The following is a 25,161-nucleotide window of genomic DNA, read 5'->3' as shown; positions in this document are numbered from 1 at the left end:
GATAGGTGATAGTTGTACCACATTACGAGTACAACAAAAACTACTGAGCTGTTTACTATAAAATGGTTATAGTGGTGGCTTTTATATCAATTTTACCTCAATGGTTATAGATAGTGGCTTTTATGTTATATGAATTTTACCTCAATAAAATGAATAAAGAGAAAAAGAAAAATTAATAAAAAGTAATTTTTTTCATTTAAAAGTGAATAAGATAAATACACTTCACTCAAAATAGTAGCAAAAAATCACAGGGGCAACCCCAAGAAGAAACGAGTATCTATTTAGGCATGTTATCTTTTAAGGTGCAGAGAAGTCAAACCACTGTCAACTCTTGCTTAATGGTCACCCAAATGACTAGTCTGCCTCTTGTCACCATCAAAGAAATAAAATTTGGAATGATCTTCCCAGGCATTTATAAGGAATTTTCTGGGGTTTCTCCAATACAGAAGCAAATACTGCATCAATACTGGGGGAAGTAAAAATACTCCCAGAACACTTGTACTCTAAAGATCCCCTCTTCTCAGAATTGATAACATTTCAGATGCTCGGGGAAATCGGGAATATAACTCAGGAAGATAAATTGGGGGATATTCCTGGGTGGCTAAATGGCACTAATGGGAAATGGTGGCTCTGACCAGACATACCCTCAGTGGGGGTGAAAGACTGCTGTTTACCCAGCTGTGTTCTCAATCCAGTCCTTGACCCCAGCTGTTCTCTTTCAGTCATAACAAATTAATAGTCTCTAGGGGCAAGTTTAAACATGTCACCTACAAATTGTCTCCGAATATATCAGGTAGAATATAGTCTTTAGTTCTACTGAAATCTCCCTAAATGTCCTATTTTTCCATTATATAATTGTATACTTTTATTGACAGAAAAGATGTTGGGTTAGGAAAAACCTGCTGTTTTATTGATTTCCAACAGCATTTCTTCACAACTAAAGTCACAGGGAGCTTTGCTTTTACTCAACAAAATAAGGCTTTGGAAATTTACTTATTTGGCTGAACTGGATGCTGTGCACTAGGAATGATCTCCGTCCTAGAATTAGTGGACTTCAGACATATTTGTTTACTTGGTTATCTGGTAAAATGTAAGTAATGAACCATTCTCTCCTGATATTAGCAGGCAACAAGTGGGGCTTACGTTAGACAGAGGAAGACTTTTTTGTATGAAAAGCCACAACAACAAAAAACTGTGAAGGGATAGCAGATGTCAAATCAGATGAGGTTAAGTACTTTTCCTCCAAAGGTGATTTTTAATTTTCATATGTCAAGTGGAAACAGTATAAAGATTCCTAAAGTACAGTCTAGCATGCCATAAAGTATTTTCAAATATAGTATCTCATTGAATCACCACTCTTTTTCTGAATGAGAAACATAAAGCTCAGGAAGTTTACGTAATTCATCCAACATCACACAGCCAGTAAGTGACAGAAGTAGAACTCAAAGTTCTACTTTTGAAGCAAGCCCAGAAGTCTTTAGAAAATGGTTTGTTTTATAAAGAAAATTGTCATTTCATAGACTTAAATGGCTCAAATCTGAGCCTTCTCTGCGGAGACACTGTATAGACCAATACTGCATATTATTTCATTTCTAAAATTCTCTGGATGTAGAAATACATACAATAAACCGATAAAACTTTGCATAAAATATATGGCAGAGATGAAGGGTTGCTTTAATTATAATAGTTGATTTTACCTTCTTATTGGGCCATATCCTAACCCTCATCCTTTCTGAAGACTGAAGAGGGTGACATCCATACATTTAGGAAAGAATGTTACAAACATCATTTTTTGAGTTTTAACTCAAAAGGAAAATAAAATAAGCACATATTTTCCCATACTGATGGCTAATTAATTTATCCCACACTAGTGATTATTCTTATATGTTGTATCTATACGTGGTAGCTTATAAGAAATATAAATTTAGTCCTTCATATTAGCAAAATGTATTTCTCACATATATTTGTTTTTTGTCCACAGTTCCTGGCTCACAGCTCCCCGAACCCTTGGAATTTCCTGAGCAGTAAGACCAATAGGAGCCTCTTGTGTTATAATATTTGGTCTCTTGTCCTTACTTCCTAATATTTTGAAATTATGGCTTCAGAGCCATAAAGGTGAAATGGCTGTCTTATTATTCATAATTGAGTTTATGTTTGATGAGGTGACTTTGGGAAAGTACCTAAGGATGGAAACTGGCTGCCAGGGGAAACAATCTTGAATGGAGGATCAGAACTTCTAGTCCTACCCCTGATTTCCAGATTGGGAAGAGGGGCTGAAAGTTCAATCAATCACCAGCGTCCAAAGATTTAAGCACTCATGCTTTTGTAAAGAAGCCTCCAAAATTTTTTTTAAAAATCCCAAAAAGAGGAGGTTCAAAGAGCTTCTGGACTGGTGACCACATGGAGATGCTATAGAATAATATGGAAACTCTGTGCCCATTCCCTATACCTTGCCCTTGCCCTGTCCATCTCTTCAATCTGGCTCTTCCTGACTTTTTGTAATAAATTGGTAATATAGTAAGTAAAATGTTGTTCTGAGGTCAACTCTAGCACATGAGTTGAGCCCGAAAAGAGACCTGTTGGAAGCCAAACTACAGCCAGTTAGTCAGAAGCACAGGTGACAATATGGACTTGTGACTGGCATCTGAAGTCAGAGCAGGAAGGTGTTCTTTTAGGACTGAGCCCTTAACTTGTGGGATCTGATGCTACCTCCAGGCAGACAGCGTCAGAATTGAGTTAATTGCTTGGTGGTGTGGGAAATCACCACCCCCTGCTCAAACACACACTGATGTGGTCATCAGAATAGTACTATAGCTGTAAAGTCAACTTGGCCAAATATTTGCAAATGATGACAGTACTATTCATCTATGAAATCACATATTTATTACACATAGGCACATTCACATTCACTCATGAATTATCATATAAAAATGCTAGACAAGTAAAGGCAAGACCAGACACAGATGACTGGAATGCTTTCTAACTCATGGACCATGGTTTTACAAAATCCTAGATTAAAATGTTTATCTTTAAATAGTGCAAGAGAAAAATTCTTAACCAACGAGCGAAAGCCCACCAATAAACTCCTCTAATTTCACCTTCTCTATTTTTCAACTTCTTTTTCCATCAATTTAAAAATGCCTATCAAGATCATTTTCCTGTTTCTATTGCAAGAAAAATCTACTTAAAAATATGATATTATTTTAAATAATTTTAATAAGTTAAATTTATGCAGATGGTACTTCAAATTTGAAATGAGGCCATAAACCAGAGAGAGCCTGGGGCAATGATGCAGGAAGACAAATTGAAAATAACAGACAGAATGACATCAGACACATTCACTGAGAAGGCAGACAGAGCAGGAGAAGGGGATCTTTTGCTGTTAGTAAAAAAGAGATACTTTCAGAATGACAAAGATGAACAGATATTACCCACTATGAGAATAATGAAAGATTCAGCTGTGGTGATCTCAGTCCTGTGGGATTTATAATACCTTTGTAAATAATACTAAAAATGTATTTAACAAGTGGGACTTTGAGGGCTTGAAACTAGATAGCAAAAAGCTGAGAAAAAGCTGAATAAAAGTTATCACAATCAGGTTGAAAAGAATATATATCAAATCACTCTGTGCTTTGAATTTTTCTTTGTAAATCCTTGCTTCATATGGAACTGTGAGATGTATTTTTAATAGTAAATGCACTTGTCTACATTTTGCTAGATCATACTAAAATACTGATATTTTCTTTCCCTGTGATATTTGGTTTTCAGAACACATTCAATTCAGCAAATACACTCAACAAAGTTTTTATAATATCGATTGTGTGCAAGGCACTCTACTAGACATTGAAAGAGATACACATTTACAAAGTCCCTGTTTTTTTAAATCACTTTTTCTAATAGTGAAAATGAACTATGTACTCAAATGTTCTCAGCACAAAATAGTAGTACAAGAACCATTATATGTGTAATGGAGAATAATAAAAGAAAGAATAAGCCTTATTTGATGCTCTGAGATGACATCAGAGAGAGATATTTGGGATAACTTGAGGAGAAACTGGGTAAGTAGAAGGTAGGAGGAGACCAGGAGCAAAGATCTAGGGAAAAGAATAAGTGAGGCCACAAATAATAAAGTCATTCTAACACATGTCCCCGGAGTATCCAATTCAGGGGCCAACTTCCAACCACTAGTATCTTTATCCATTTGCTTGAGTGCTGTTTCTGAAATGGCTGAATGCCTTTTCCTACAGATATGAGTGGCCAGAGAGCTGGGGAATTAATACCTCCCACAGTTGGTGTAGAAATAAATGCTCAGCTTCCTTGCCTGTGATGAACCTACACTGCCTCTCAGAGTTTTTCCAGCGGAATTAAGCTCTAATTGCCCGCAACAGGAGAGACCCTATAATCCTTTATTGGTTGCTTTCTCTTCTCTGTCTCACTTTTACATTCTTCTACTGATATTTCCTGTACTTCCAAACACATTTGAACCCTTGCCCCAAGGCTGTTTAGAGGAGAAACTAAGTAAGAAAATATGAATGTTCAAGAATGAGGAAAATTTCAAAAAGGTGGGGGAGCATGGTCCATACTGGGAAATCACAGAAGATATGACTACAAAAACAGGTTGTGCTGATGCTGATTGGCCCATGATTCAAGCACTGCATCTACTATATCACTATACAAAAACACCATACATTAACTAAGGGCAGAGCAAAGGCATTAGGGCAAAGTCAGGATGAAAAATACTTCTTTCTCTTCAAGTCCTAAGAAGGGAAATGGCATCCTTGTCGCGATGTATCAATCAGTGCTGTGCCATTGATGTATTTGCAGCAGGTGAGTGATAGAAGGTGGAGGGTGTGAGAATGGGGGTGGGTTTGGCATGAGGGTGCTAGGTGATGCTCTCTTTGGTTTCAGTTGGATTGTTGGTATGTGTTTTCTAAAGAGAATATATGAACACTTCTTTCATTATTTAATAAGGATATACTTTACACAAAAGTTTGAACACAGTGGATCCTCAATAAACATATCCTTAAATCATCTTTTCAAAAATAGTTACTTTTTCTTTCAAGGTCTACCACAACGAACTTTTACTTCTTGAGACCATCTTTTAAGCATCATGGTATCTCCCTGTTAGGGAGAATATTAAAAGGCAGATGTGCATTTTCTGGTGCAGTTACCTACCTTAAGCATATAGATCTTACCTGTTTGTTAGACTTACAGGCTCAAATTTGATTGAATCTTTCCCCAGAATGTATCTTAGTGTTTGATAAATACTAAATTAACATCTATTAGGTCCTTCGTACATATGCATTAAAATTACTATCAAATAATCTGTAGACTTTTTACAAAATGATGGAGAAGCCCATAGATGAAACCTCAGCCCTCAGTGGAGATTGGTTTCTTCATGAGTCACTTTTCTTATATTCGATTTTAAACACTTCTGAAATTTCTACCTCAGAATTTTTAAGTTTCTAAGGTAAAAAAAAATGAAAACAGCGGAAAGTCAAATCTGAATTTTAAATTTTTACAAAATGAAAGCCTCCTCATCACTGTACTGGAAGCTGCAAGAGTTGGGCAGCTTAAGAATATTTAAAAATGGTGGACTTTAGGGGCATGTGGGTGGCTCAGTTGGTTAAGCATCTGACTTTGGGTCAGGTAATGATCTTGCAGTCCATGGCTTCGAGCCCTGGGTCAGGCTCTGTGCTGACAGCTTGGAGCCTGGAGCCTGTTTGGGAGTCTGTGTCTCCCTTTCTCTCTTTGCTCCTCCCCCGCTGGTGCACGTGCTCTCTCTCTCTCTCTCTCTCTCTCTCTCTCTCTCTCTAAAATAAATAATAAAAACATTGTAGGGGCGCCTGGGTGGCTCAGTAGGCTAAGCGTCGAACTTCAGCTCAGGTCATGATCTCACAGTCTGTGGGTTGGAGCCCCAGGTCAGACTTTGTGCTGACAGCTCAGAGCCTGGAGCCTGCTTCGGATTCTCTCTCTCTCTCTCTCTCTCTCTCTCTCTCTCTCTCTGCCCTTCCCCTGCTCATGCTCTGTCTCAAAAATAAATTAAAAAACATCAATAAAATAAAATAAAATAAAATAAAATAAAATAAAATAAAATAAAAACATTGTAAAAGTCTTAAAAAATGTTGAAAAAATGGTGGACTTTAAACTCTTCCAGAAATGCTCATACTTCAGGGGGGGGGGGTAAGAAAAACTTGTGTCATTTTTTATTTGAAATGTGCAAGTTTGATTTATAGTCAGGACACTTCCAAAAGAAAGACCGGGTCATTGGGAGGAAATCAACTCAGGGAGCAACTTCTTTGTATTTCAGAAGTCCTCACCTTTCTCTCCCGCATTTGGACTGCTCTTAACATTTGCTGAAGTCTGTTTTGTATACTTTTTTAAAATGTATATTTGAGAGACAGAGAGAGAGAGAGAGAGAGAGAGATGGAGGGGCAGAGAGAGAGGGAGACAGAGGATCTGAAGCAGGCTCTGCATGGACAGGGACAGGAGGAGCCCCCTGTGAGGGGCCTGAACTCACAAAACGGGAGATCATGACCTGAGCAGAAGTCTGAGGCTCATATATTTTAGGCCCTCCCTCTAGAGATGAATGAAATAAAAGAGGCTGTAGCTAGTTGGGCTTCTAGGTAGTTGCTTTGCACCAATGCCACAAAGGGAGTTGAGTTTGAATTATGTTTACTGTGTAGAGTTAATAAAGGAAAACACATTTTTTTGCTGTTCCTTCTGAATTTTATTTTACCTTAATGGGCTTCAGTTATAGAAGTAACAGAGGAGATAATTTTCATATATTTCCTTCATCCTTATTATTTGAGAACATCATTAGAACCAAACAGGTCAACAAAAACACTCCACTTTCTCCCTGTTCATCGCTCGGCAAATGAATTCCATGGCCACAGCCACATCTGCTGACACCAAACAGATGTGCCCTGTCAGAGCCTGACTCTGGCACTACAAGTTCAACCTACCCTGAGTTTATTCTCAGGGCATAACAGGAATGAATTGCTACACTTATGATAATTTCTATCCAGAAGGGAAATGATTCTGAATGGAACTGAGTAGAAAATTCACCTTCAGGGACTGACAGGATAGTGACAGCTTGAGACATCAAAGTCAACCCCTATATAGGGGAAGGCAGTTCTTGAACTTAAAAATGGAAGATAATGTGCCTGGGTTCAGTCAACATCCATTCCTACCTCTTTTTTAATGCAGAGAAAGATAAAAGTTACACTTCCCATTGAGTCAATGTTAAAATTTGTGAATGTGTTAATGGTATTGTGGTTATGGAGGAAAATGCCCTTGTTCTTAGGATATTCATGTTGAATTATTTAGGGGTGAAGGGTCGTGATGTGTGCACCTTACTTCCAAATGGTTCTGCAGAAACCAAGTCATGTGTAGAGGGACAAAGAGATTAAAGCGTGTATTTTATGAGGGCAGGGGTAGGGGGGTTGGGGGAAACTCAGAGGGAGGGGGGAAGGAGAGAATGCAAATATGACAATTAACAGTTGATGAAGTAAGTAAATGACAATAAGTTATTCAAATACCATTCTTCTAACTTCCCTGTAGCTTTCTTTTCTTTCATTTTTTAAACAAAATGCGTAGAAAAAGTGCTAATTTTTTGAAAAAAGTGAATAGGTAAACAAAAGTGTATTTAATTTCATCAATTTCTGTCAAATTTTAATCAGAAATGTTCTCTCTGTAAATGAGAGTTGATTAAATGTAAATCATTGCTAATTTTGTTTTTCCTCATTAGCCTTAGAAAAGAATGTCTTTCAGTTCTTAGGACTCTGAATTTTTTATCTAATGTATCATGCTTCCGAAAAAAGACGACATACAGCAAGTGTGATGTTTATCCAATTTCTAATTGAGTTTTGTTTCTGTTTATTTGTATGATTAGCGTCTAAGTCAAAAGAGCAGCATAATGAAATAGAATTATTACAAAGATTAAATGAAGCCTTTCTATTATAGAAAAAAAAAAAGAATTACCTTCCCTGATTTTCTTAGAGCTAGGTTTCTCAGTGTGCTTCTATTCCAATTAGTGCCCTGTATAAGCTTTGACTCCTAAAAATGTTATGTGAGGTAGGTAGGGAGCACAGCATTTATTCTGCTGGCACAGAATAGAGCAGATACGAGAAGGCTCTAGAGCCCCATTAGCAACTTCCCAATTTGCAGGTTATTTCTCTGGCATTTTCATGGCAGAAGGAGCACGCTTTGCAAACAGCAGTGGTGACAGCAGCTGCCTGGACTGTCAGCTTTCTATGAAGCCAGAGGTCCATTTAACAATTGCAGCAGAGGTAGATCAGCTGTGAGCCTAGAAATCATTCCTTTACTTTAGCCTAGAACCAATTCCTAGCCTTTTCAATAATTCTGTGAGTTTCTATTTCTTGGTGTAAAAAAAAAAAATGTTCTTCTGATTAATTAGATCATATTCTATTGTCTGCAACTTGACCCAGTTCAATATACCAGGCTTCCTCTTTGGCCATATAAGATCAACATTAATTAGAATTTCTGAAACATGGCTGAATCTATTTTGAACGTATGGTCTCTATTTTTTCCTCAGTCTTTGTACTCTGTCTTTTCAAAGAACCGTTTGCATTTTATTTAAATAAATATCAGTTTAGTTCCTAAGTATTTTCTCTCCTTCTCTCTCAAGAGACATATTTTCCCTCATGCATTGAGATTAGTTTGTCCATCTGATTTGCTATGGCCGATGGAATGCGAGTAGAACATAAGCTATGTGTAAGTGGAGGTTTGAAGAGTCATTGGCTTGTTCCCTGTTGCTATTTCCACTCTCCCACAATAATGATTTGCCTCAGGCAAAGGATGCTCCCTCAGCTTAGAATCCAGGACAGTGAAGGAACTTTGGGATAGAACCACAGATGACTTATCAGGGCACCTGGGTGGCTCAGTCGGTTAAACATCCGACTTCGGCTCAGGTCATGAGCTCACAGTTCGTGGGTTCGAGCCCCTTGTCAGGCTCTGTGCTGACAGCTCAGAGCCTGGAACCTGCTTCGGATCCTGTGTCTCCCTCTCTCTCTGCCCCTCCCCCACTTGTCCTCCCTCTCTCAAAAATAAACATTAAAAATATTTTAATTAAAAAAAAAGAACCACAGATGACCTACAGATGAAGGTGATGGGGGCAAATATAAATATTTGTTTTTTTAAAACTGTTTTGGGGTTGCTATCATAGGTACAATCTTTGGACTTATTCCTCAGTTCTTTCTGCCCCATCGTCTTTAAAATTCCTCTAAGTACATTTTAATTAAATAATTCAACTTGGAATTTACTATCAATCTTATTATTCATAGATGTGTTTTGAAGGGGTCCACCAGGGACATAATCAGTGTCTTTTGTTTTGAACAAATAATATGTACACAGAAAATAAACTGTCCATTTCTTTATAAATTCTTATTTTAATAAATATATTTCATAATTATTTTTATCTGCCTTTTCCTCACCATTGAATCCCCAGCTTCTGTCGTGGTGCTTGATAGAAAATAGATGCTTAATAAACATGTTCAGTGCATGCATGAATGCATACGTTAATTTTCCCTAGATGTGTGACAACTGATAGAATGACAGGATTTCTGCATTTGTTTCTTCTAACTTGATCCCCTTATAAAAGTTTTTATGCTGCCTTCAATCCCAAATGATGAAAGAAAGCAGAGTTATCAGTAAAATGGGATATAAATGCAGGATACTCAGATTTTTCTTTTAGTTGCTTTAAATCCTTCATTATGGCCAAATGCAACATTGCAATAAATATCTTATTCCCAGTATCCCCTATCAGCTCTCCTCTTTTAAGAAGAAACATTGTGGTTGGTGTTAGGACTTCTTTTGTTTTCTTTTTACCTTCTATCTCCCAATTTTTTTGGAGGAAGATGACATGCCATTAATAATAACAAGTTGACATTCGAGATGTCAACTCTCTCATTTATTTCAGTCCTAGACGTACCAAAGGGAAGTGTGGAATGGTGAAAGCCAATGAATTGTAGAACCAAGTAGGACTTAAAAAGTGTCGTATTTAGGACACGAGAGGAGGGAATGGGATAGAAAGAGAGGTGGCAATGGTTAGAGAGTGGGATATTTATGAATTGAGATTCTGGAAGAAGTGCAATCTAAGGCATTCCCCTTGCATGCTAGGCTACACCTTCAACTCTTTGCTTGAAAGTCTCCACGGCTAAATATCCAAGTTCATCATTGCCAAGCTTTGCTTTTCACATGGCCTCAGGCCACAATTCAGCTAATTTTCTGCCACTAAATGATAAGCATCCACTTTCCTCACATTTCCAATAACATGTTCCTCATTTCACTTCCATCTGAATCCTCGCTGGCACAGCCTTCAATGTCATAGTCCTTCTAACAGTGTATTCATGCTGATCTCAGTATTTTCTAAAACAATGTACGTTTTCTCTGCCATTTTCTTCACTTCCTTCTGAGCCCTCAGAAGTAGTATTTCTAATGTTTCTATTAACAGTTTTTTCAAGGCAATCTGGCCTCATTCTGCCTTCTTCGAAATTCTTTCAGCCTCCTGCTCACTGCCCAATTCTTAAACCACTTTCATGTTTTTAGGCAACAGCCCATTCCAGACACCAAAACAGCAAATTCCACTGCTGCTATGAGAAATTATCACAATGTTAGTCACTTAAAAAAATACAAATTTATGATGTTACTGTCTTGAAGGTCAGAAGTCTGAAATGTATTTTAATGAGTTAAAATCAAGGTGTCAGGAAGGCTGCATTTCTTATAGAGGTTCTAGGGTCAAATCCATTTCCTTGCCTTCTCCAGCCTCTACAGGCTACTGCTTTTCTTGACTTGCGGCCTCCTTCCATCTTCAAAGCCAACAATGCCCAGTCAAGTCTTTCTCATATTGCTTTACCCTGACACTTTTAAGGATCCTTGTGATTATATTGGGCCCATAAGATAAACCAAGGTAACATCCTTATTTTAAGATCAGATGATTAGAAAACTTAATTTCATCTACAACTTTAATCTCCTTGTCACGTAACAATGTGTTCACAAGTTCTAGAGGTTAGGACATGGACCTCTTTAGGGGGACCAATATTCTGCCTACCACAGACATGATATAAAGATTTAAAAAATTAAAGGCAGGTTTTTCTAAAAGACTAGTCAAATGAAGAGACACATGCAATGCAAAATCAAAAATGATGATTGGACAAATCTCTGGATGCAATAGAGCCTCTCCCTATAAAACTTTATGGCAGTAAAATTAAAGTTTGTAATGAATTGAACAGTTTTCTATAAGTATATAAAATATTCCATGCCAAAAATACTTAAAAAGAAATAACCCAAATAGACCCATAGAAAAAACCTACCTAAAAAACATGTGACACTAGACCTAAAAGGTTTAAATGAACATTACAACAAATTTTCTAAAAACAGATTACTCGCATGCAGAGTTCAACTAAAACAAAACAGAGGAACAGGTTTTCAACTCATTTAATGACACTCTTAAACTGTCAATACTATTATCTGACAAGGATATTATGAGAAAGGACCACTGCAGACAACTTTCAAATTTATTAAGTTTTAAACAAACTATAAACAAAATATTAATAATTTCATCCATGTATTACAAATAATAATAATAAATCATATTATTTTATGATAAATAAATCATATAATCAAATCATAATTTGAGTTCTTCCCAAAAATTCAAGTGATTTTCCAGGAATTCAAGAATGATATTAGACTAAGAATTTTTAGTATAATCTACCACATTAAACAAATTAAAGCACAAAAAACATATTATCATCTCAACAGAAATAGAAAACATAATCTAGAACGTGAATTGAATTTTCTTAACTACTATCCTTAACCTCTAAAGGTTGTCTTCCCAAAACTTATAGTAAATTTCATACTCAGATATATAAAATATGAGAAACTTTCCTTTTAAGTCCAGTTAAAAGGACATGGATGCAAGCTGTTACTGCTTCTATTCAATAAGACACTAAAAAGTTTAGCCAGAAAAATGACAAGGAAAAAAGGTAAAATATATAAAGATTTTGAAGTGTGGCAAACACTGTTCATTGCTGACCCAATAGCTATTCCTGAACCTTCTTTGTTACTAGAGTCTGCTTTCCTCCAGAGAAAAAACAAACCAACAAACAAAACAAAAACACTATACATATGTTTGCCCAGCATCTGTTGAAGTTAGAGACAGCTTACTGAGAGATTCCCTAGAAGAATCACACCCTTCATTTCTGTTGGTCCAACTACTAATTAAACAACTATTTCTCAGGCTTCATGTTCTTCCAGCTTTCTGGAGCATTTAACAGTGTTAAACACCTGTTTGGCCACTATGATACTGATCGAATTTGTTTTACATCTTACCTCATTACCTCTCTCCGACTGCTGGTTTCATTTTTCCCCTTTCTCTATCACAAAAAAAAAATTCCAAAAGGTTTCATAATCGAGCCTCTGTGTGTCTTTATTCCACCAGTTTCCTAGCCATGTGCACCATAAATTTTATGCTGTGTCATCTCTGTTGACAAGACTTTCACATCTGCATCTCCTGCCCTCACCTCACTATGAATGTCACTCTGGTGCACTAGCCTTTACATATAATGAGCACTCTGTTGGAAACCCAGATTTAACCAATTAATCTCATAATCTTATACTGAAGATCTACTTCTTGACATCATTTTTCTATGAATAAATTATCTTAAATCTTCTTTTGCATGAATTGTCATTACTAATAATACCATGATTTTTATAGCTATGCAGGTTCAAATCTTGGCTTTGTCCTTGATTTTCTCTTTACTACACTCCACTGCCAAACTGATCAACCATATCTTAATTCAACCATAAAATGGCTTTACAGGGGCACCCAGGTATCTCAGTCAGTTAAGTGTCTAACTCTTAATTTTGGGTCAGGTCTGTTCTCATGGTCGTGAGATCAAGCCCTGTGTTGGGCTCCACACTGGACATGGAGCCTGCTTAAGATTCTCTCTCTTCCTCTCCCTCTCCCCCTCCTCTCATAAATAAATAAATAAATAAATAAATAAATAAATAAATAAGAAAATGAAAATAAATTTAAAAAATAAACATGGCTCTACAAAGACAAAATGGGGGTTTTTCTATTTAAATTTTTGTTGACATTACATATTTAAACATTCAATATTGCTTCCGGGGATAGCTAGTTTCAAAATATGATCCCCAACGAAGCACTTCTTCTGACATTCACATACCTTCCACAATGAAACTGGGCTGCCTGGTCACATATTAACCAACATAATCTGGCAGAGGTATCAATTCTAAGACTAGCATTGAAGACAATGGGCAGATTTTAATTCCTTTCTCTTGGAATGCTCACTTTTGGCAGCCCTGAATCACCATGTAAGAAGTTCTGCTTTCTTGATGGACAATCTACATGGATAAACCATAGGGAGAGGAATAAAGTTCCAGCTATTGTAACATCTCTGTCAAGCTTATGGACGAATTCAGCCCTAGGTACCTTCTGACTGTCATCAAATGAGAGGCATCACATGACGGGTATCACATGAGATCAGCAGAAAATCTACGCAGTCATCCCAGAGAATCATGAGAAGGAAAGGAGTGGAAGGAGACTGGCTTTCTAAAGCCGTTAGGAGCAGTTTATTTTACAATAATAGATAATAAAAACACTAACTTAAATCTGCATGAAAGTGATAACATTTGTATTCCTCACTGGAGTAAACGGCTGAGGGTGAGTAGCCCAGCTTACCTGTAACTCATTTAAAGTATTTACTCTGTAAACATCTGTGTGGGTATGTTTACAGGGACCCCCCTGTCCCTTTATGATCATGTGAGCATCTGATAATGAGGTCTCTTTGGCTCCAAACATGGCCAGCCTCCTATGTCTATCACAAATCCATGAATCCCTCAAGACCAGGTTCTTTGACTCTCCTTTGCCAGAAACCTCCTCCAAAGTTTCCAGAGGAATGATGTTTTGTCCATCTCCTTTGAGACACCAAATCATTTGCCCCTCTCATATGTGATTTAATTTTCTTTTCATCTTTTTAATTTATTTAAGAACAGGTCTTTCTTACCTACTGTATCAAAATGTAATTTTTCATCTGTGCCTCTCAATAATGTCTTTTAAAAACAGTTGAATATTTGTTGAATGAGAGTATAAATCCTCAAGGAGCATCTAATCTTTCAGGGTAAAACACCACACTTGTGGGACTAAAGATGATGACTGACTTCTGTTTGGACAGTGTTAGTTAAGATGAGGCTGAGGGAAATGGGAAGGAGTATCTGGAAAAAAAACCTCTCTGACCTCAGTCACAGCAATTTGTTACTTGACACATCTCCAAAGGCAAGGGAATTAAAAGCAAAAATGAGCTATTGGGACCTCATGAAGATAAAAACTTCTGCACTGCAAAGGAAACAATCAACAAAAAGCAACTGACGGAATGGGAGAAAATATTTGCAAATGACATATCAGAAAAGGGTTAGTATCCAAAATCTATAAGGAACTCCACACCCGAAAAACAAATAATCCAGTGAAGAAATGGGCAGAAGACATGAATAGACACTTTTCTAAAGAAGGCATCCAGATGGACAACAGACACATGAAAAGATGCTCAACGTCACTCCTCATCAGGGAAATACAAATCAAAACCACACTGAGATACCACCTCCCACCAGTCAGAGTGGCTAAAATGAACAAATCAGGAGACTATAGATGCTGGAGAGGATGTGGAGAAACAGGAACACTCTTGCACTGTTGGTGGGAATGCAAACTGGTACAGCCGCTCTGGAAAACAGTGTGGAGGTTCCTCAAAAATTAAAACTAGATCTACCCTATGACCCAGCAATAGCACTGCTAGGAATTTACCCAAGGGATACAGGAGTGCTGATGCATAGGGGCACATGTACCCCAATGTTTATAGCAGCAATTTCAACAATAGCCAAATTATGGAATGAGCCTAAATGTCCATCAACTGACAAATGGATAAAGAAGATGTGGTTGATACATACAATGGAATACTACGTGGCAATGAGAAAGAATGAAATCTGGCCTTTTGTAGCAATGTGGATGGAAGTGGAGGGTATTATGCTAGGTGAAATAAGTCAGGCAGAGAAAGACAGATAGCATATGTTTTCACTCTTATGTGGATCCTGAGAAACTTAACAGAAGACCAGGGGGAGGGGAAGGGGAAAAAAAAAGTTACAGAAAGGGAGGGAGGCAAACCATAAGAGACTCTTAAATACTGAGAACAAACTGAGGGTTGATGGGGGTTGGGGGAGAGGAAGGAGGGTGATGGGCATTGAGGAGGGCACCTGTTGGGATGAGCACTGGGTGTAGTATGGAAACCAATTTGACAATAATATATATACACATTATATATATTATATATATTCTAATATATATATATTATTAATATATATATATATATATTAAAGGAAAGAGTATCTTAAGGGGTCATATAAATTTTGAAGCTTATTTTGGCAATATATTCTAAAGATTAGCCACCCAAAGTTATCAAATTTCTCTGCAAGCATTTTTTTGATACTATTTCCATTGTCCTACTACACCATCTAAATACCCTGATTTCTAATATTCTAACACTTTTAGTGTCCTTGCTCTCTAAACTGCCCTTCACACCTGGAAGAAGCACAGAGATCATTTGTCCTGCCCATCTCACTTTGTGTCTTAGAGAATGTAGTTACAAAGCAGAGAATAAACTATGTAATTTTTCCTATGTGTTTTATGATCACAAATATTAAACACTAAAGTAAAATATAACCTAAAAACCCACGCTTAATTCAAAAAGAAACAGATGTTTATTTTTTAATGCGTGGGGGGGGGAACCCCACAGATTTAAAGAACGGTGAGAAATGCCACAGAAAGAATAGCAGGGAAAAATAATCCCCAACTGAAAACACGAGTTTTATAATAATTATCAGTGAGGAAAATTGCATTAGCATCAATAACACAGCTGTTGACACCTTACAACATATAACGAGCCGTGTTACTGCACAACAGCCGGGATGAGTGGGAACTTAATAAGTACTACCCCTGATAACAAATTAATAACATATTTGGACAATGCACAAAAAATTGACCAACTCAAGCAAAAATTTTTACACTATTCCCCCCATGGAATTTTTCCTGGCAGTAAAATAAATGAAATCATCATTTCACTCTCCTCACCTGGACCAGGGTCAGCTGTAGGCAAAATGCTGCCACAGGATAGCTTCTGGTTTGTTGCTACTTACAGGAGCAACTGCACCAGTTCCACGCTGGAACTGGTTAGAAATGCAGAATCCCAGGCCCACCCAGAACTCCTGAGTCTGAATCTGCATTTGAACAAGATGCCCCAGGAAATTGGCTTGCACACTAAAGTTTGAGAAGCCCTGTGCTAGTTCATCTCACTTGCTGGTGCTCTCTTTTGATCCACTTCCCTACAGGGTGTTCTTGCCTGGATAAATCACTCTTTGTACAGGGCAAGTAGGCAAGTGGCTATTTTACAGGCAGAACAATATGTTCATAACCTGCCCTTGCTGTCACTTTCTTCTTCTAACATTGTACCCATCAATGCCTTCCCTGAGTCATCAAACATGCTGGCCTGATTCACAGCAAACCAAAAGATTTTCATCTCTCTGTGATGTTTCATCCTCTTTTCACTAGAGCACAGAGAAAAGAGAAGGCAATGTTGGCTGCTCTTACTCTTCCTTGCCAACTTTCCTCTCCCCTGCTGTCTTCAGAAATAGGGGCAATTAACGCCCAGAGTGAGTTCAAGAAAGCCCACTAGTATTTTCATCCATTTGCAAAATTATCACAGAAACTTCCCACTCTGAACAGAGTCATAGTTGTAGCTTTGAACAAACACACTGCTGTCCAGAGGTCTGAACTATTACATCTACAGCAATTGTTGAATTTTCAGAGCAAAAGACAGTCCTTTGGTTGTTTATACGAAAGAAGAACACAGATCGTGAATTGTGCATGAAAACTTCAAGTTCATGTAAAATAATATAAAGCTTAAAAATAATGTAAAGCTATGATTTATTTTCGGATCTTTGTAATTTTTTTTTCTAGAAAAGGAAATTAACATGCTTTTGATATAGAAGAGTAAGTTTTAAGAAACTAACCCTCCCACAAAGAACAAAGAACCTAGCCAAAAAGAAAAACAACAACAACAAAAACAATGGAAGGGATCTGAACACTACCAAGTTGACATGTCTTGGGGGAGAGTTGAAACTTGGAGCATGTGAACAGACTGAGTGCCTTGTTTTGTTGCAGCTTTACTCTGAGGCCAGCCATAGTTGAAGTGATGGTTAAAACTATGATTAAAAAAAAAAAAAAAAAGGGCGCCTGGGTGGCTCAGTCGGTTAAGCGTCTGACTTCAGCTCAGGTCATGATCTCGCGGTCCGTGAGTTCGAGCCCCATGTCGAGCCCCACGTCGGGCTCTGTGCTGACAGCTCAGAGCCTGGAGCCTGCTTCAGATTCTGCCTCTCCCTCTCTCTCTGCCCCTCCCCTGCTCATGCCCTGTCTCTCTCGGTCTCAAAAATAAATAAAAACATTAAAAAAAAAAAAAAAAGAAAAGAAAAACACCAAAATGTAATCATCCTTTTACCCAGAGGAATCAGAGAAAGGAGTCCTAATTAGGGCAAGCACAACCACCAGAGAGTGATAAAAGAACTCTAGAATGCAGAGGGGTAGAGAAGGAAATCACTGGCGAACCCCTGAATCAAGTTTGTGCAGGGATAACCGAAAGTTTCTAAGACTGGAGGTTTAAATAACTGAACTTGGTACCGATTCAAATTTCATCTGTAAAAAAAATAACAATATCAACATTTTGATGATATAACCATCAATATATTGTTGCAATATAATGACATACACGATCCAGATAATCCACAACATAACATTTATAACATCCAAAATTACCTGAGCAAGGAAAATGTAACCCATTCTCAAAGGAAAAGATGCTTGATGCAAACTAACTCTGAGATGACCCAGGTGCTAGAACTATTAGATGAGGACTTTAAAGCCACTATTTGAATTATGATCAATGAGGTAAAAGAAAATACACTTGTGTCAAATTAAAAGATAGAAATAGGACATAAGTAGGAAATCTGGAAAAAAAAAAGAACCCAAAAACTAATCACTGGATTAGTATCATAAGAACATAGAGATGATAAAGAAATGTTGATCTTGAAGATAAATCAAGAAAACATAACAATTGAAGAAGAGAGAGGTAACAACTGGAAAAAATTAAAAGAGCCTCGGGGATCTATGGGACAAGCTTCAAAAGGTATTATATAGAAGTACTTGTCCCAGAAGAAGAGGAGAGAGAAAATGGTGCAGAGCAAGATATTTAGACATATAATGACAGAACTAACTTCCCAATTTGGTGACAGATATACATTTATAGATTCAAAAAGCTTAGCAAACCCCAGTTTGAATTAATTCCAAGAATCTATACCTGGACAAATCATACTCAAACAAAAGCTAAGGGAATTTTTCATGACAAGGCAATGCAGCAAGATATAATAAAGGAAGATCTTCAGGCTGAAGAGAAATCATGCTGGAGGAAATTTCAGATCTTTAGGAATGAATGAAAAGTATCCAAATGGCAATAAGCTATTTCACAAATTATTACAAAAGCACAGGCAATTATAAAATACTATTTTATGCCATAATTTACTTGAAGTACATGTGACTTTCAAGAAAAAAATGAGAGAAGTTTATAATGTATTCAAAGATCTAGGGTGAAATAGTCGATAAAAAATTAAAGTCGAATTCTATAAAATATTCAGAAGAGTGTAAGAAAGGAATGAGAAAAAGAGAAGATAGATACAACAAACTAAAAACAACATAATGGACCTAAATCTGAATATAAAAATAATTTTATTCAATGTTTACAGACTAAATTTTCCAATAAGAAGGAAGAGATTATCAGAATGAATATAAAAGCAAGATCCAACTGTATGCACAGAAAACGTTTAAGTAAACATGTAGAAAATTAGCTGATACCAGCAGGAAATATAAGAAAGCTAGCTTGTGTGTGTGTGTGTGTGTGTGTGTGTGTGTGTGTGTGTGTGTAGAAACAGTATTTACTATTGGGGATAACAATAAAAGAGTCAGTATAGCAGGAAGATATATAATCATAAATGTATAAATGCCTAAGACGCTTCAAAATATATTAAGCAATTGACAAAGTCAAAAAGAATTTAACATTTGTACAATCATGGTAGGAAATGTTAACTTTTAACACATCTCAGCAACTACAGAAAAACATAAATAGTAGAGGGTAAAGAAAATAAGGAGGATTTGATTAATTTAATGAACAAAAAGTGATATATCCATACAATAAAATATTAGCTGGCCACAAAAGGTGAATGAAGGACTGGTACATACTGTAACATGGATGAATCTCAGAAACTTAATAAATGAAAGAAGCTACTATTAATAGATAATATTATACGATTCTATTTAGATGAAATATCCAGATTAGCAAATCTAGAGACATAAAGTACCTTAGCAATTGTTTATTGTCTGCTTATTTTCTGAAGAAAATGGAGAGATATGGAGTCGATGGCTAGACAGTACTGGGTTTCTTTTTTTTTTTTTTAATTTTTTTTAACGTTTATTTATTTTTGAGACAGAGGGAGACAGAGCATGAATGGGGGAGAGTCAGAGAGAGGGAGACACAGAATCTGAAACAGGCTCCAGGCTCTGAGCTGTCAGCACAGAGCCCGGCACGGGGCTCGAACTCACGGACTGTAAGATCATGACCCGAGCCGAAGTCGGCTGCTTAACCGACTGAGCCACCCAGGCGCCCCAGTACTGGGTTTCTTTATGAGATGATAAAAGATGTTCTAAAACTGAGGATCATGATGGTTTCACATCTCTGTGACTATACTAAAGTCAATGAGTTGTACACTTAGGGTAAATTGTATGGTCTGAATCCAATCATATCTTAATGAAGCTGTTTAAAACAAAAATGATATAGAAAATTTGAATGTTACCAGTCACCTTGACCTTACTGATATTTATGAAAAAAAAAAAGAACACTACACAATATTTACACAACTTTTTCTTCACGCCACATGCAGGTGCCTAACATCTGCTATGTGTTAGAAGCCAAGATAGATTTGGAGACCATTTGGATGAATAAGACACACTCACTAGTTACATGGAGCTGAGAATACATTAGTAGTGGTTCTCACTGAAGGATTCTGGATGTTTGTGGGGACATTTCTGGTTGCTCTAATGATTCCGAGGTGCTTTTAGCATGTAGTGTGCACAGGCTCAAGGTCTTTGACATTCCACAGTTCATAGGACACTTCACATGTCAAGAAATGTCCCAGCTCCCCCACGATTTCCCAATCTCTTACCAGACACTCATGTGCTAAAAACATTTCTGACATCATCTGAGCCTGGACATTAACCAAAACACACAAAGAATTTTCATAGTTTTAACTTACAGTGAATTCTCCAAGAATGCAAATATTATGAAAGTCTAGGAATAATTATATATACTTTTATTTTATTTTTTGTTGTTGGGACTTGCTGAGAGTTCTATGTGGTTTCGTCAACAATAAAAAGTAATGATAAACAGAAAAAAAAGAGAGAAACAGTAATTACCCTTTTAGGATTTGAGTCACCAAAGAAACACACCTGTATTGATTTGCATATGCAGCTGTCACATTCACAATTATCTTATTTATACGAGTCAGTGTCTATCATAGTTGTCTTGACATTTAATCATGCTTAATATTTATACATAGAAACAAGTATAATTTAATTATAAATCTTAATTTTCTTTTCATTTTTCCATATATTTAAGGTAAGGCATTGTGTTGATTTTTCAAATTATGAGCACAGGTGAATTTCACTTCAGGACAGTGAAAGGGGCATGATAAATAAGTTGTTGGGTCTGAGTAGAGTACAGATCAATGATTTAGAGAGAAAGCAAGTATACAAATGACTACAAAAGCATGAAATAGTCAAAAGGAGGAGTGTGCAAGGCAGAAAAGGTATGTTAGTTTCCTATTGCTACTGTAACGAGTTCCCACAAATTCAGTGGCTTGAAACATCAGAACTTTATTCTCTGGTACTTATGGAGCCCAGAAGTCCAAAACAGATTTCACCAGGTCAACACCACACAGTTGGCAAGGCCATGCTTCCTTCAGAGTCTCTAGGGGAGGATCAATTTCCTTGCTTTTTCCAGCTTCTAGTGGTTACTTCTATTCCTTGGTTTGTGACCTCTTCCTCCATGTTTAAAGCATGTAACTCCAGTCACTGCTTCTGCCACTACAGAGCCTTGTCCTCTAAGGTCTAATTTCCCTTTCCCTCCCTTTCATAAGGACGTGTGTGATTACATTGAAGGCCACTGGGATAATCCAAAATAACCTCTTTTTATAATCCTTAACTTGGGGCGCCTGGGTGGCGCAGTCGGTTAGGCGTCCGACTTCAGCCAGGTCACGATCTCGCGGTCCGTGAGTTCGAGCCCTGCGTCGGGCTCTGGGCTGATGGCTCAGAGCCCGGAGCCTGTTTCAGATTCTGTGTCTCCCCCTCTCTCTGCCCCTCCCCCATTCATGCTCTGTCTCTCTCTGTCCCAAAAATAAATAAACGTTGAAAAAAAAATTTAATAAAAAAAAATCCTTAACTTAATCATAGCAGCAAAGTCATCCCTGTCATATAAAATAAAATCCATAGGTTCCAGGGATCAGGACCTAGACATCCTTGGAAGGCATTATCCAGCCATCCACAGAGGGGTACATAAGAGGCAGTTAAGAAAAGTCTCATGGATTTTTAGTATAAGGCCTGGTGAGCAGTTGGCTGATTAAAAATTAACAACAACTGGGGTGACTGGGTGGCTCAGTCGGTTGGGCGTCCGACTTTGGCCCAGGTCATGATCTCGCAGTCTGTGAGTTCAAGCCCTGCATCGGGCTCCGTGCTGACAGCTCGGAGCCTGGAGCCTGCTTCAGATTCTCTGTCTCCCTCTCCCTCTGCCCCTCCCCTGTTCATGCTCTCTCTCTCTCTCTCTGTCAAAAATAAGTAAACATTAAAAAAAATTAACAACAACAAAATAGGAGGGACTAGACAGAGTTTGGAATGGAAGGGTTTTTCTGGAATGAAGCAAGTGAAGGGAAACATATAGGGAGGCATGAGAAAGAATGTCAGGTTTGAGGGGGAGGGCAGGGAGCTCATTACTGTAACTTAGAAAAAAATGGACAGGGGAATAGATCATATACAACTCTGTCTGAGATACGCAACAAAATTTAGTAGTTGTTTTTTGCTGTAGACAATGGTGAATTATTGAGGAATGCTAAGCAAGGCAGTAATACAATCATATGAGAAAGAACACTCGGATGGAGGTCACTTAGGCAGGAGACCAGTAAGCAAACTGGACAGTAATATAGGCTAGAGATAATGAGGACTAGAATAATATCCTCTAAGAGCATCTCCCCACCTCCCCATTTCTATTTGCAAATAATCATCTTATTTACGACCCTGTGTCTTTTAATGACAGCCCATAAATTGTGGAGTTTTCTTTTTTAAACTCATTATCTCAGAATTTTAATATGCTGAGGGTCACATACCAGGTCACACAATCTCTGAAGATAGTCAAAGAGCAGTAACAAGCAATTCTCAGGAACCTCTGGGAAAATAAAAATAAATCTCAGTCTCAGAAAGATCCACATTGCTGAACCTTTGCCCTACTTGATGGGAAATCACCTTTGAGAAACTTTCATTTCAGACCCAAAAGCCCAAAGAGGGGGCACTTTTTATATGAACGTATTTTTAAATGTTGCACTATTTTGCCACTCAGAAAATAAGAAAAAAGAAAATCCATATGCAACATTCCCATTAATAGCATCCAAGAATTAAGGATGCCTGGGTGGCTCAATTGGTTGAGCGTCAGAGTCTTGATTTTGGCTCAGGTAATGATCCTAGGATTGTGGGACCCTGAGTCGGGCTGTGTGAACTCCATGTTTGGTTGTGTGCTGTGCGTAAAGCCTGCTTGGGATTCTCTCTCTCCCTCTTTCAATCTCTCTCTCTCTCTCTCTCTCTCTCTCTGCCCCTCTCCATCACTCTCTAACAACAACAACAACAACAACAACAACAACAACAACAACAACAACAGCAACAAACAAAATAGCATCCAAGAATTAAAATATGACTCCATTTGAAAATTTTTCCAGAGGCCTTTCCTCCTATTCCCTCTGTGAGAAAATTAAGGTTAAAAGTCAGAAAATGTGTCGTTGGCAGAGAAATTTTTCATTCACTCTGCATGATGTTAAAAAGCACAGTTCTGAGTCTAAAGTACAACTGTGTACCTCGAGCCCTTTTATTCATCCATGAAGTTAGAATAGTAGCAATGTTTTATACTCTCTTCAACTGGTCTAAAACTTTATCACTGAACAGTAGATTATAATTAACATTCTCAAATATCTCCCACTTATCATTGTAATGTAATTCAATATCAACAAACAATATAGGCCTCCTCACAAATCTTCTTTCTTCTTTCCTTCCTCTTCTTCCTTCCTACGTTTCCTTTCCTTCACTTTGTGTCCTTTCCCTCGAATTCAATTTTAACCAAACTAATAAAATTAAATATCAGGTTTAACCTTCAATGACTCTACCAAAAAAGGGGAGGTTGTGCTGACAATGTTCAGCCTTAACAGTTTCTGGACTCCATTTGTCCTGTAGGAGGAGATCATAGAGCTAAAACAGGAATAGACTCCAGAGGGGTCTCCTTGCTGCCCACAGTCAAGTCCAACATGTTGCAGCTGGGAACTGTACTAGTAGAAAGAAAGTATCTTTCTGTGACTTATAATATCTTCTTTTACCTTCTTAGAGATTCTGATAAGCAAGTTTTTCCTTAATCTTATCCAGAAAAAGAAAAACAATATAGATCACATAGGTATATCAAAGGAGCAAGCAAGTAAGAGATGAATAAGAGGGGGCTTGGATATTATGTGTTCTCCTCTCCATATACTTTTATACCAGCCTGTCACTGGAAAAAGTCAGAAATGTTTGTATAGGCCTGTGCATAATAATTAAAGTCTTTTAATTGAAACCGCTGCCCCTGAGAATGGAAAATGGAGGTCAGGAGACTTTTAAGCCCCATGTAAGGGATCTTCTTGAAGATGTACCTTAATGGGAATTTTACTTCAGAAGAGTCCTCTTCAGGTTAGGGAGATAGTAAATAGCTACTTTTCACCACTTGATTCCATGGGAAATGCAAGGAAACAAAAACGTCTCCAAGATTTAAGCTCCAGATATCATAATTTCCATTAATAAAGATATGGGAGATCAGATGTTTATACAAGCCACTCACAGTTCATTACAATTACAAATTTTAGATTCAAAAAATATTACATTCAGTTCAGCTCACGTTGAGAGGATGAGAAGGTATGATAATTCTTTAGAAGCCAGAATTGACAACATATCATGAATGTAGAGGTAAAAGAAATATGGCGTCAGTGTTTGGTCTTGTAGATGTGTCCATCCCAGGTAGACCAGAACTTAGATTTTAATAATACCATCCATTATTATGATTTATCTAGAAATAAAACTGGGATAAAATAGGGTACAACATCAGTTCTGAAATCCCAAACAAATCTAGGCCTTATCAAGTGAGACAACTTTTCAAAAGGCAAAATAAGTCAGTTGGGATAGGGGAAGCCTACATAGGGAGACAGTAGGGGTGCAAACCATTTAATAAAAGATTAATCTTGCCCTAAGAAACATACTCCCTTTGTATTTTGTTCCTGGGAAATAGCCCCTAGGCACTTGGAATGCCTTGTCTGATAAAGATGTCTTTGTTTACATGATGTTCTTGGACCATACCAGATAGTCCATGTTAATGGTGTGATTAATGGGGACAGCCTGAACCCATAGAGAATCAACTTGACTCTTAGAGGAGCTAGAAAGTAAGGTCAGACACACAGATAGGTAGTCATGTCTATATGACTGACCCTCAATAAAAACTTTGGACCTCAAGGCTTCAGTATATTTCTCTAGTTGGCAAGATTCCATGCATATTGCCACATACCATGGCTGGAAGTAAGGGTTGTCTGCAAGACTCCACTAGGAGAAAGCAATTAGAACCTCATGTTTGAGTTTTCTACTAAATCTCTGAAACTGAAGGTGATGAAAGGGCCTTCCCAAATTTCACATATCTATGTTTGTCTTTG

General features: G+C 37.5%; 1 long non-coding RNA gene across 2 annotated transcripts in view; it reads right to left on the bottom strand.

Annotated features, from left to right (window-relative positions):
• LOC123381495 overlaps positions 1-25,161 on the bottom strand; it is a 656,019-nt gene that overhangs the window by 55,379 nt on the left and 575,479 nt on the right. Inside the window, exon 4 of one of the 2 annotated variants that reach the window (XR_006588558.1) lies at positions 22,561-22,619. The exons of the other annotated variant lie outside the window; for it this stretch is intronic. This is a non-coding gene — a long non-coding RNA (uncharacterized LOC123381495). The remainder of the gene's footprint in view (positions 1-22,560; positions 22,620-25,161) is intronic. 2 annotated transcript variants of the gene reach the window in all.

This window comes from Felis catus, chromosome D4, assembly GCF_018350175.1.
Source record: "Felis catus isolate Fca126 chromosome D4, F.catus_Fca126_mat1.0, whole genome shotgun sequence".
Taxonomy (NCBI): Eukaryota; Metazoa; Chordata; class Mammalia; order Carnivora; family Felidae; genus Felis; species Felis catus.
This window is presented reverse-complemented; position numbering and strand designations above follow the sequence as displayed.